General features: G+C 34.7%; 1 long non-coding RNA gene across 1 annotated transcript; it reads left to right on the forward strand.

Moving 5' to 3' along the window:
- The first annotated feature begins 468 nt into the window (after positions 1 to 468).
- Positions 469 to 1,115, forward strand: LOC145038894 (uncharacterized). The gene is made up of 2 exons (XR_013679620.1): positions 469 to 520; positions 787 to 1,115. It is a non-coding gene; the product is annotated as an uncharacterized LOC145038894 (long non-coding RNA).
- The last annotated feature ends 9,731 nt before the right edge of the window (positions 1,116 to 10,846 follow it).

The raw sequence follows: 10,846 nt of genomic DNA on the forward strand, positions 1-10,846 counted from the left end.
TGGGTCTATTTCTTTGGCCCCACAGGTTGATTGGTGTTTCTTATTTTTAAATTGAACAAACTTACTTCATTATTTTGTGTGTTAATTTTTATTAGCAAAAATTTTAGTTGTTAGTCCTATTATTAAAAATATATAATTAAATTCTAATTAATATTTTGAATAACTTATAGGGTTAATATAGAACTTGTAAATACCTATGAATAAATTTCATATTTAATATATTACATTTATTTGATCGATTTTTTTACAATTAATAAATATATGAATAGTTTTTTTTTTTATTTATATTTTTGTTCTTTTTTGAAAAGTCCGAAATATCTATTCATGATAGCATACCTGCAAAAGTCTATTAAAAGTCATTTTCATTGTTCATGAAAACACAAAGAAAGCAAATGACTGAATTGTCTAATCAATTCATTTTTTGTATTATAAATTTCTCTTTTTATCATTAGCTTTTTTCATCCATGTCAACATATAGCATTCTTCTCTTCTTCATTTCTTTATCCTTCTTTCATTTGAGGTAGTCTTTTATTTTACGATTTATTGGTGTTTTTATATTCTGGTGTTTATTAGTATGAGTTTAGATCGTCCATTTATGATTAATTTGTACTGGGGTGGTAATATTGTACGTCTTTATCCTTCCTTCATTTGATGTACGTCTTTCAGTTTGTCGGTATAGAAGGGATAACCCTCTTTCTATTGTGAATAATGTGTACACTACAATGACGTATAAACATCAGTATAATTATGTTTTTGTACCACTTTCTCACGTTGATTATTGGTTAGAATCAGATTGGAAGATTCAAGCACATTACTCAAAATTCTCTGTTCAACAAGGTCGGAGACGTTCAAACCGTTATCGTAATGAGATGGACATTCGCCACCCAGATGAACCTCGCAAATGTGGATTATGCCACCAATCTGGTCATAATCGAAGAAAGTGTTCAAATTCTCGACCAAGATACAATGCCATGTTAAGTATGTACTTTTATTAATTTATGTTTAAATGTGTGCTTAATTTGTAATGTTGAAAAATGTTTATTTAGTAATGTAATGTCATATTTAAATGCTTTTGTAATTTCGTAACAATATAATATATTCAATATTGGTGTTTATTTGAAGGTGTTGAATAGATTTATTTAAAATGTAGTTTCCTAAAAATAATATATGAACATAATTTTAAATATAGTAATTAATGTATAATATACAATTTGAATAAAATAATTAATGTATAATATATAATAAGGTTAAAAAGTAGAGTTTTTAATAATAAAAGCTATATAAAAAACAATAATATAAGATGAGGGACTAAAAATGTAAAATCTAAAATTTGATTAATACTAAATTCGATAAACCAGGTGGGGTCCCAAGCAAAAAACCTATTTTTACAAAGCAAAAAAATACTACCTTATTTCTACCAATCAATTTCAAAACCACCATATTTTTACCAAAAACTCCTACAACTTTACAAAATACACATGTTCATTACAGTCTTTAAACCTTCTATTCCTAAAGTTCCCACTTCCAAGTGATATGATGTGAGATATTTGTTTTATTTCTCGCATCGAACCTCATTTGATCACTATCTAGTGTTCTACGAAAATAATTATTCAGTGATGTGTAAATATAAGATAAATAAATTAAAATAATTGTTTCATATCTGATGCTTATCATCTTATGGTCTGCATATGGCCATAACTGGGGCCATGAACAATGGCACTGGATATTCTGTGATAGTTGAATCGCAAGCTTCTAAACGATAACCATAAGTCAAAGCCTTCAATGGTAACAACCCCAAAAAATTTTAGGCTCTTAGTTCAACGTTTAAAAGATAAAATCATGAGACCCAAGAAGTATGTTTACTTGTCCTATGTAGGGTTAATGATTTTCTCAAACTGTAGTTCTTACATACTTCTGCAATGCAATTTTCACAAACTAAAGTTATGTTATAAAAATATAGATTAAAAATATGTGAGATTATATAAAATCAAAAGAGGTTAGATCATTCAGTCTCCTCTTTATTTTAAATAGTTTGGCAATCTCAATCATTTCCTAAATGAAACAATATGAAATCTACCGGACAACATGCTTGTGCAGCGACTTGTTGGCACATGTCCTTAGCAAAAGACACACAACACACACTAGTCACGTATATATGTATGTGAAATCAACAGATAAAATATAGAGGACTAAAAAGCACAATTTATTCACATCAATATATGCTATATATATAGCCTTCCGAGAAGATACCCATGTCAAACATGAAAGAAATCATGCTATACTTCACCTAAAGAACCGTTCAAGGCTAATGATCCGTATACTTCCATAAAACCCGGTTAAACTAAATCTCAATTCTAAATAATGAGCTATTATCTAAAACATAAAATATAAACAATAATAATTATTAAATCTAAAGTTTTAGCCATGCATGTGAGCTATGACTAACGAACCGATTAACCCAACACGACTATTAAAAAGAGATTGCAGGTGCTCGGGAAACCGAATCTACAAAGAAATTGACCATATTATTAGCAGGTCAATAAACAATGTATTATTCTTCATCATTATTAAAATTCTACTGAAAACGATACTTCAAATTTTTTTGATATATGAACGTTTGTAAATTTAAAGAGACAAAGGCAATAATTATAAGGTATTAGGGTTTATGTGAACAACTAACCGTATATATTTTTCATTATACAAAACAATATACAGAGGAGGATTATATAGCCATGAAATACAATTGTCTAGGAGCTAATTTAGGATCTAAATTTGGTACATTTTGATGAGTGATTTATAGTTGTCATACTAAAGATAATGGTAAATTAAATCTTTTAGATTTAATTATCCTTGGGTCGTAATAGCAATATGGTAGCCTATCCTAAACGCCACACTAAAAGGAACTAAGTTGAGAAAAATATTTATGAATCTTTTACATTAAAGAAGCATAACCATACATAATTTACAACTACTCAATAAGTAAGATAACTTACATGCATATTTAATTTTGTGTTTAAAATGAATTGCTACCAGCATATTATCAACAAATGGAAACATTGAAACATGATACTCGACATAGAATTAGTTACCAAATCTGGTACTCTTCCGATGTTAGATTCCACATTTGTGAGGTAACTCACATATGTAGATGAGTTTCTAGACCTATCTAATCATATATTATGGAACATTTGTTAAGTTAACAAGCATCAATGAATCATAATACGAACAAACAAATTTAGGAATTGAAAAATATACCATAGAAGTATGGAAATTGCTCTCCAATTTATGGTGTCAAATAAAATGGAAGTCTTCCAAAATAAGCATCAAAAAAATTAGATCTGATTCCAAATTCCAAACAAACACTACGTTTAGGAAGTATATAAAACAGAGAAAGAACACAAACTTGAATGACGAATCCATTGGAGACTCCAATCTTGGAACATAGACGAACAAACGGGCCGCAACTGAGGGGTTTGGTGAGAGCATCTGCCAGCTGATCATTAGAGTTGATATGCAGAACTTTTAAAGAGCCAACAACAACTTTCTCACGTACAAAATGATTCTCCAAAGCTTTCATGCGTGAATGATAAACTGGGTTAACACATAGATAGGTGGCTCCTATATTATCACAAAGAAAGTGTAGGAGGAGAGGATTGTTGAACACTAAGTTCTATGAGTAAGTTCTAAACCCAAGAAACCTCAGCCGTTGTATTTGCCAAAGCTTTGTATTCTGCCCCAGTGGAGGAACGAGAAATAGTTTTCTGACTTGCCGATTTCCATGAAATAATGTTAGATCCTAGATAAAGAATGTAAGTAGTGGTAGAACGACCTCTATTCAAGGTATCTCCCCAATCAGAGTTAGAGAAGGCTTTTAGGTCAAGAGAGGAGCCTTGTATAAGATATAGCCCATGATGGATTGTACCTTTTAGATAATGCAACACCAATTTTAACGCCTGCCAATGATTTTTTGAAGGAGAGTGCATGAATTGAGCTAACCAATTAACAACGAAGGAGAAATCTGGTCTTGTAAAGGCCAAGTATTGCAAGGAACCGACCAGTTTGTGGATTTAGATCAATGCTTGGTGACCTGTCCATGGGGTGAAGAACCTGAGAAGAGTTTAGAGGAGTAGCAACATCTTTAGCACCATCCATATGAAATTAGGTTAAAAGATTTTTACTATGATGGTGTTAGGATAGGAAGATGCCATTAGTAGTGGGAATAACTTTAATTCCAAGAAAATGATTGAGGGGTGCCAAGTCTTTGATGGAAAACCAATTTGATAAGTTGCTAATAAAGTGAGTGATGAAATTGTTGTTGTTACCCGTGAGAACGATATCATAAACATATACCATTTAAAAGCACAAGAGAAAGGAGGTTTTAATGAAGGATTTATAAAAGTATTTAGGAATTTTCTTTTTGTTATGTACGGGCTGATGAGAGAAAGGAGGCGAGTAATATGATGTCAATGGTGAATCAACAAGAGGTGAGATAGGTTATTCATTGGTAGATACATCAGAGAGGGAAAATGATGGTGGTGGTGAGACGGGGAAAGAAGAGAGTGTTGGTTTGGCTAGAGTGGAAATTGGTCTGGTGTTACATCTGGAGTAGGTGAGACGATAGGTGGTAGGAGATGCAGGGTGTGTTCAAGAATGGATAGGAGGAGAGGAGTTTTTGGTCAAAGGAGAGGCTATGTTTGTAGTATGGGAGTTTGATGGAGAATGAATGTCTATCTAAGGAGAAAAAAGAGGAGGGAGTATGGTGGAATTGTGATAAGTAGTGGTTGAAGGTGAACGGGGAGGAGGTTGCGGTGGAGGGGAGGACATAAGAAAGACATTAGGTGTGGGTAAGGGTATATTAGAGGTTGAGAGTAAGGGAAACTGAGTGTCAAGAAACTGAACGTGGCGTGAGTGATACAATTGTTGGGTAGCGGGATCATAACACGTGTAAGCTGATTTTGAGGTACAATATCCAATCAAGATACAAGGAATGGATCTTTGTTGGAGTTTGGAGGTGGTATAAGGTCTCCACCGTGGATAACACAAACAAATAAAAGGTTTAAGTTTGTTGTAGTTTGGAGATTGACCAAATATATGTTCATAAGGAGTGTGGTTACTGAGAATAGGTGTGGGCGGCCTATTGATTAGGTATACTGATGTTTCAAAGGCATGAGACCAAAAGTTTTAGGGAAGTTTAGCATAATGAAGAAGAGCTAAACCCATTTTAACTATGTGTGTATGGCGTCGTTGAACTATACCATTCTGCTCAGGTGTATGAGGAGGAGTGGCGTAGTGAGAAATACCATGTTTTTTTTAAGAAGGGTGAGATGCCTATGTATTCACCACCATTATCAGTAAATATTGCTACAGTGGGTTTATGGGAAAACTTCTCGACCAAGAGTTTGAATTTAGGAAATATGAGGGCTACATTAATTTTTTTTCATTGGATAGAACCATACATATTTGGAGAAGTCCATGGAAATAACATAATAGGTGAAGCGGTCAATGGAGTTTTGGACAGGTTCCCACACATCACAGTATATCAATTGTAGTGGTTTTGTAACGATAAATGAGTTGGAGAGAAAAGGTAATTTATGTATTTTATTAACTAACTGGATGAACAATGCATATCAGAAAGTTTAGAGCTAAGGCCTAATTTTGAAAGGATTCCCTTGAGAACTCTAGTGGAAGGGTGACCGAAGGTGTGATGCCAGTGGAATGGTGAAGCTTTGATGGTGAGGTTGAGTTGTAGATTGGATGGTAGTATGGCATGATAAACATCTTCATGGTTCTCCCCCTACATGAGACGAGCCCCCATTCGACGATCCTTCACAACAAAATAAGAGGGAAAAAATTCAACAGAAATCCTATTAGATTTGCATAGTTTGGCCACATGAAATGAGATTCTCTTTTTGGGGAACACATAACACATTGGGTGATTTTAGAGTTTTAAATGGTGTGTTAATGCATTTAGAATCAACATGTGAAATTTGTAGACTGTTACCATTACTAAGAACAACTTCGTCTGGTCCACCATAGTCCAAGATATTTTAGAGAGTAGAACAATCACCTGTGACATGGTTAGAGGCACCACTATCAAATAGCCATGGTGGTGGGATAGCATGTAAACTGGATATAGTGACATTAGCGACAAGATTAGGTGGCTGTGAGTTGTTGATAGTGATATTGTTTTCTCTTAGGAATTGAGATAGATTTTTACAATCACGAGTCATGTGACCTAGGATGCTACAGAACTACAAAAAGAGTTGTTTTTGTTTGGGAGACTACCTACAGATCTCGGGGAAGACTATTGGTTACGTTTGGTTGGGCTGCATTACTGATTGGAAAATCGATTGTTGGCACCATGTTGGGATAGGTTTGATTTTCGTGAAGTGTAATCGATAGTGGTTATCATTGGGTCAGAGGTGGCAGGGTGTTCCTTAGGGCTCGCTCAAAGTCACTTAGTATCTCAAAAAATTCAGAGTAGGAGAGTGCTGTTTCATGCACTTTAATAGCAACTACAATAGTTCCATATTCATCACCAAGTCGTGATAAACTATGCACCAATAGGTCTTCTTCTATGATAGGAGTTTGGTGAGTGCTAGGTTATCATCAATGGCGCGCATATCTTGAAGGTATTCATCGATTAAACGACTGCCTTTTGGGTTTTTGACAAGCTTAGACTTAAGAGAGATGACCTGAGATCTAGAGGCACTGGCAACACTAGCATTGAGTCGTTCCCATGCTTCCCGAGAGGTAGTGGATGATGAAATTATTGGATTAGGTGTCTAAGCTCATAACTATAACTGGTATGTACTTGATCCGAGAGTAGCATGGTCCATTTCGAGTTACCTTCCCCAGAACAATTTGATAGGATGGATAATTGAGAAAGTGTGTATTTGTGATTTATTAATATATTATAAGTATAATATATTAATTGAGAAATCATATTATTTATTAGTATTGATCAAGAATTAATTTGGAATTAATTTAGTGATCAAAAGAGACTAATCAAATTAACGGGGACTAATTATGTAAATCAGTGATATATATAGTTTGGGCTATTGATCCATGATGGAATAAGTTTATGTGAGAGTCCATGAAGAGTTAGTCCATATGAGTTATTGGATCATAAGCCTAAGTGTAAGAATTAAGGTTTGCATATGACTTTTGGAATTCAACACTATATATGTATTACCTAAACCCTAAAATCGTGACTTGTGAATTCCATGAAGAGCCTAGCCGATTTTAGGTTCATAACCTCTCTTTCATATTCATCCAATTGTTCATGGTGTTTGTGACTTGTTTGAGGCATCACATTTGAGGTGCTAAGCTCTTGAAAGGCAAAATTCTACATGCTACAAATAAGAGGTATTCTTCTAACTACTTTTATGATTCATGTACCAAATTTGTATGTTGGATAGGTTTCATGCTTTGGATAATTTTTGTTGCATGTATAACTAGAGAAAACATAGATCCAAAGCATTAGGTTTGTATGTGCACCATAGGAGTGTTATAATAGTTAAAACCCAACAGTAGTATCAAATCCATGGGTGTTTTCCTGTTATATTGATGCATTGGTTAATTGTTCAAAGCAAGAAAAATCATTTTTTTTGGAATCTGCATGATCACCACGACGTGGTCAAATTACGATGACATGGTGACTGTTCAATGGACGATTTTTCCAGTTTTTTGGTCATGTTTTGGATTAGAATTATTACCACAAACTTTTTGACTATTAAGAAATTGTTTTTGCAATATGGTAATGATTTCCATCATATAAAATTAAAAAGACAATTTTCAAATTTTAAGATAATATTTTGATTATATGATAATTTGATCTGTATTGTTTGATTAGAATTGTCTTGCAATAAGAGTTAAATTAGGTCAAATTGGTAAATGATAAGTATTATGATAATTGTATTAGTTTATGTTTTGATCTAAGTGTTTCATGAAGAGATTCATAATTTTTCCTCAAGTTATGAAATATGAAAAGTCTCATTCATGAAACTTTAAACTCTTTAAGTAATGGAATTGCAAAGGTCTTGAAGACTTTCATAACTTGTCCTTAAGTTATGGAACTTGAAAAGTCTCATTCATTAAACATTAACTCCATAAGTTATAGAATCCAAAAGTTTTGAAGAGTTTCAACACTTCCCCTCATGTTTTGGAATTTGAAAGTTTAATTAAAAAGTTTTAATTTGAAGTATTAAATTCTAAAACATCTAGTAATTGAAAGGTTTTAAAAGGTGCAACTCTTGGGTTTATAACTTAAAAATTAATTAAATAGCTTTTAATTTTGATTTTTTTTTTTTATGTTTAGAACCATGATGTTTTTTGAATAGTTCAATTACACCTTATGGAGTTTATTAAATTAATTAAAGTGTTTAACTAAAAGAGAATTAATAATTCCATAATGACATGGTTTAAGTTTAATTAAATCAAAAGTTTAATTTGTTAATAGATTAAACCACCAAGTATTTTAAATGTGTAAAATACACCCTTATACTATATACAATTAAAAGTTTAATATATTATATATGTATAACTTACAAGTTAGTCTTACTGTTAGTAGGCCTTATTCACGAAACTGATCTATAATGGGTGTTTAAGGAAATTGCCTATAAAATGGCGATTGAATGAGTATCCACTCTTACTGTGACAACCGTCATATTCTGGTCAATTCAAAGTCAAATAAAGTCAACAAGTCAAACCGGTCAGCTCCACTAACCCGTGTGTGCTTGGACTTACGCTCAGTATTTACTAAACAAGTCGCTACTCTAATAAGAAAACATGAATCGAAAAGTACGTACAACTAGATCTCTTTAACCTAAAAACTGTACTACGTGGCGAGCCAAACTGATAAAACAATGATGCATACTCATCGGGAGTGTGTAAGATCCTTAAACAAGGCTTAACAGGGTTTACGAACCATGCATTGCGATGCCGGACACTCACAATTATCACACATGGATCCCCTCTCAATCGTTTTCACTCTATCTCTGACTATGTCAAATCTCTCCCTAATCGCTCCAAGTGTGTGAAATCTCTCCCAAATATCTCTCTGTATGAGAAATCTCTCCAAGAATGTCAAATCTCTCCCAAATCCCTCTAAGTATGTGAAACCTCTCTCAAATATCTCTTTGTATGATAAATCTCTCCAAGAATGTCAAATCTCTCCCAAATCTCTCCACGTATGTGAAATCTCTCCCAAATATCTCTCTGTATGAGAAATCTCTCCAAGAATGTCAAATCTCTCCCAAATCTCTCCACGTATGTGAAATCTCTCCCAAATATCTCTCTGTATGAGAAATCTCTCCAAGAATGTCAAATCTCTCCCAAATCTCTCCACGTATGTGAAATCTCTCCCAAATATCTCTCTGTATGAGAAATCTCTCCAAGAATGTCAAATCTCTCCCAAATCTCTCCACGTATGTGAAATCTCTCCCAAATATCTCTCTGTATGAGAAATCTCTCCAAGAATGTCAAATCTCTCCCAAATCCCTCTAAGTATGTAAAATCTCTCTCAAATATCTCTCTGTATGAGAAATCTCTCCAAGAATGTCAAATCTCTCCCAAATCCCTCTAAGTATGTGAAATCTCTCTCAAATATCTCTTTGTATGAGAAATCTCTCCAAGAATGTCAAATCTCTCCCAAATCTCTCCAAGTGTGAGAAATCTCTCCCAAATCTCTCTCAAAAGTTTCCCGTAACTTTTTGGAATCAGTCGGGTCATTCCGGCCCTTAACCGGGTCAAAAACGGCTTAAAACGGGGCGAAAACGAGAAAAATAGGCTTTAGGAACCGAAACCGGAATGAGAGGCTTCTTAGGACCAACCGAGCTTCTGGTGGCTAAGAGAACCGAAGCTACTATTCACCAACCGAGCCTCTGGTGGCTAAGAGAACCGAGACCGAACCCAAGAAGCAAGAACCGGAACCGAGAGTACTGTTCACAACCGAGCGGTCGGTCCCTCTCGGTCCGTCCCACGCTCTGTTCGCTGTCTCGCTCTCTGTTCGCTACACGCTCTCTGTTCGCTACTCGCTCTCTGTTCGCGTCCCACTCCCTGTCCGCGTCCCACTCTCTGCTCCGCTTCGCCTCTCTGTTCTCCTTCTCACTCTCTGTCTCGCGCGCCTCTCTGTCCCCTCCCACCTCTCGGTTCCTACCCTCTCCCTTCTCCCCTCTCGGCTCCTTCCTTCTCTCTTCTTCTTCTCTCGGTTTCCGCCTCCCTCTCTCTCTCGGTTCAGCATAAGAGGCCGAGCCTCGGCCAGAAATTCGCATGTGTCATTTTTTAGCCCATTTTTGATATTTTTAACATTTTAAGCCCGTTTTTCGTGATTTTAAAGCGGGATTTTCTCCAGAAATTATATTTTAACATAATAAACTCTAAATATTCATAATTTAAACATATTTTGATGAAAATCATTATTTAAATAATAAAAATCAAATGGATGAATTATTAAAGGTGGAGTGTTGACTTTGCCTTATCCAAAGTCACAAGCAACCACCCCACACCCACTCTTTGACTAACCACACCTCTCCACCTTACCTAGGTCACATCAATGTCTTTTCCACTCAATTATCCCTCCTCCCCACGTTTTTGAGGGCTGATTATTCATCCTCTCTCATCACTTCTCTCATTTGCTCTCATTTCACAAGAAGATCAAACTCTTTCCTCTCTCACTTTCTCTCTCTAGAAATTCGAGATTCAAGGGCTGATCTTGAGTTTTTCCTCCACATTTGGTAAGCATAATCCATTCTCTTTATGATTATCTCATTTATTTCCACTCAAATCATGGATATCTTAGACAAACTCTCTCATAATTGTGTTAGATCTTCGAATCTTCAAGTGA

The sequence above is a fragment of the Lactuca saligna genome, chromosome 4, assembly GCF_052625555.1.
Source record: "Lactuca saligna cultivar CGN05327 chromosome 4, ASM5262555v1, whole genome shotgun sequence".
NCBI lineage: Eukaryota > Viridiplantae > Streptophyta > Magnoliopsida > Asterales > Asteraceae > Lactuca > Lactuca saligna.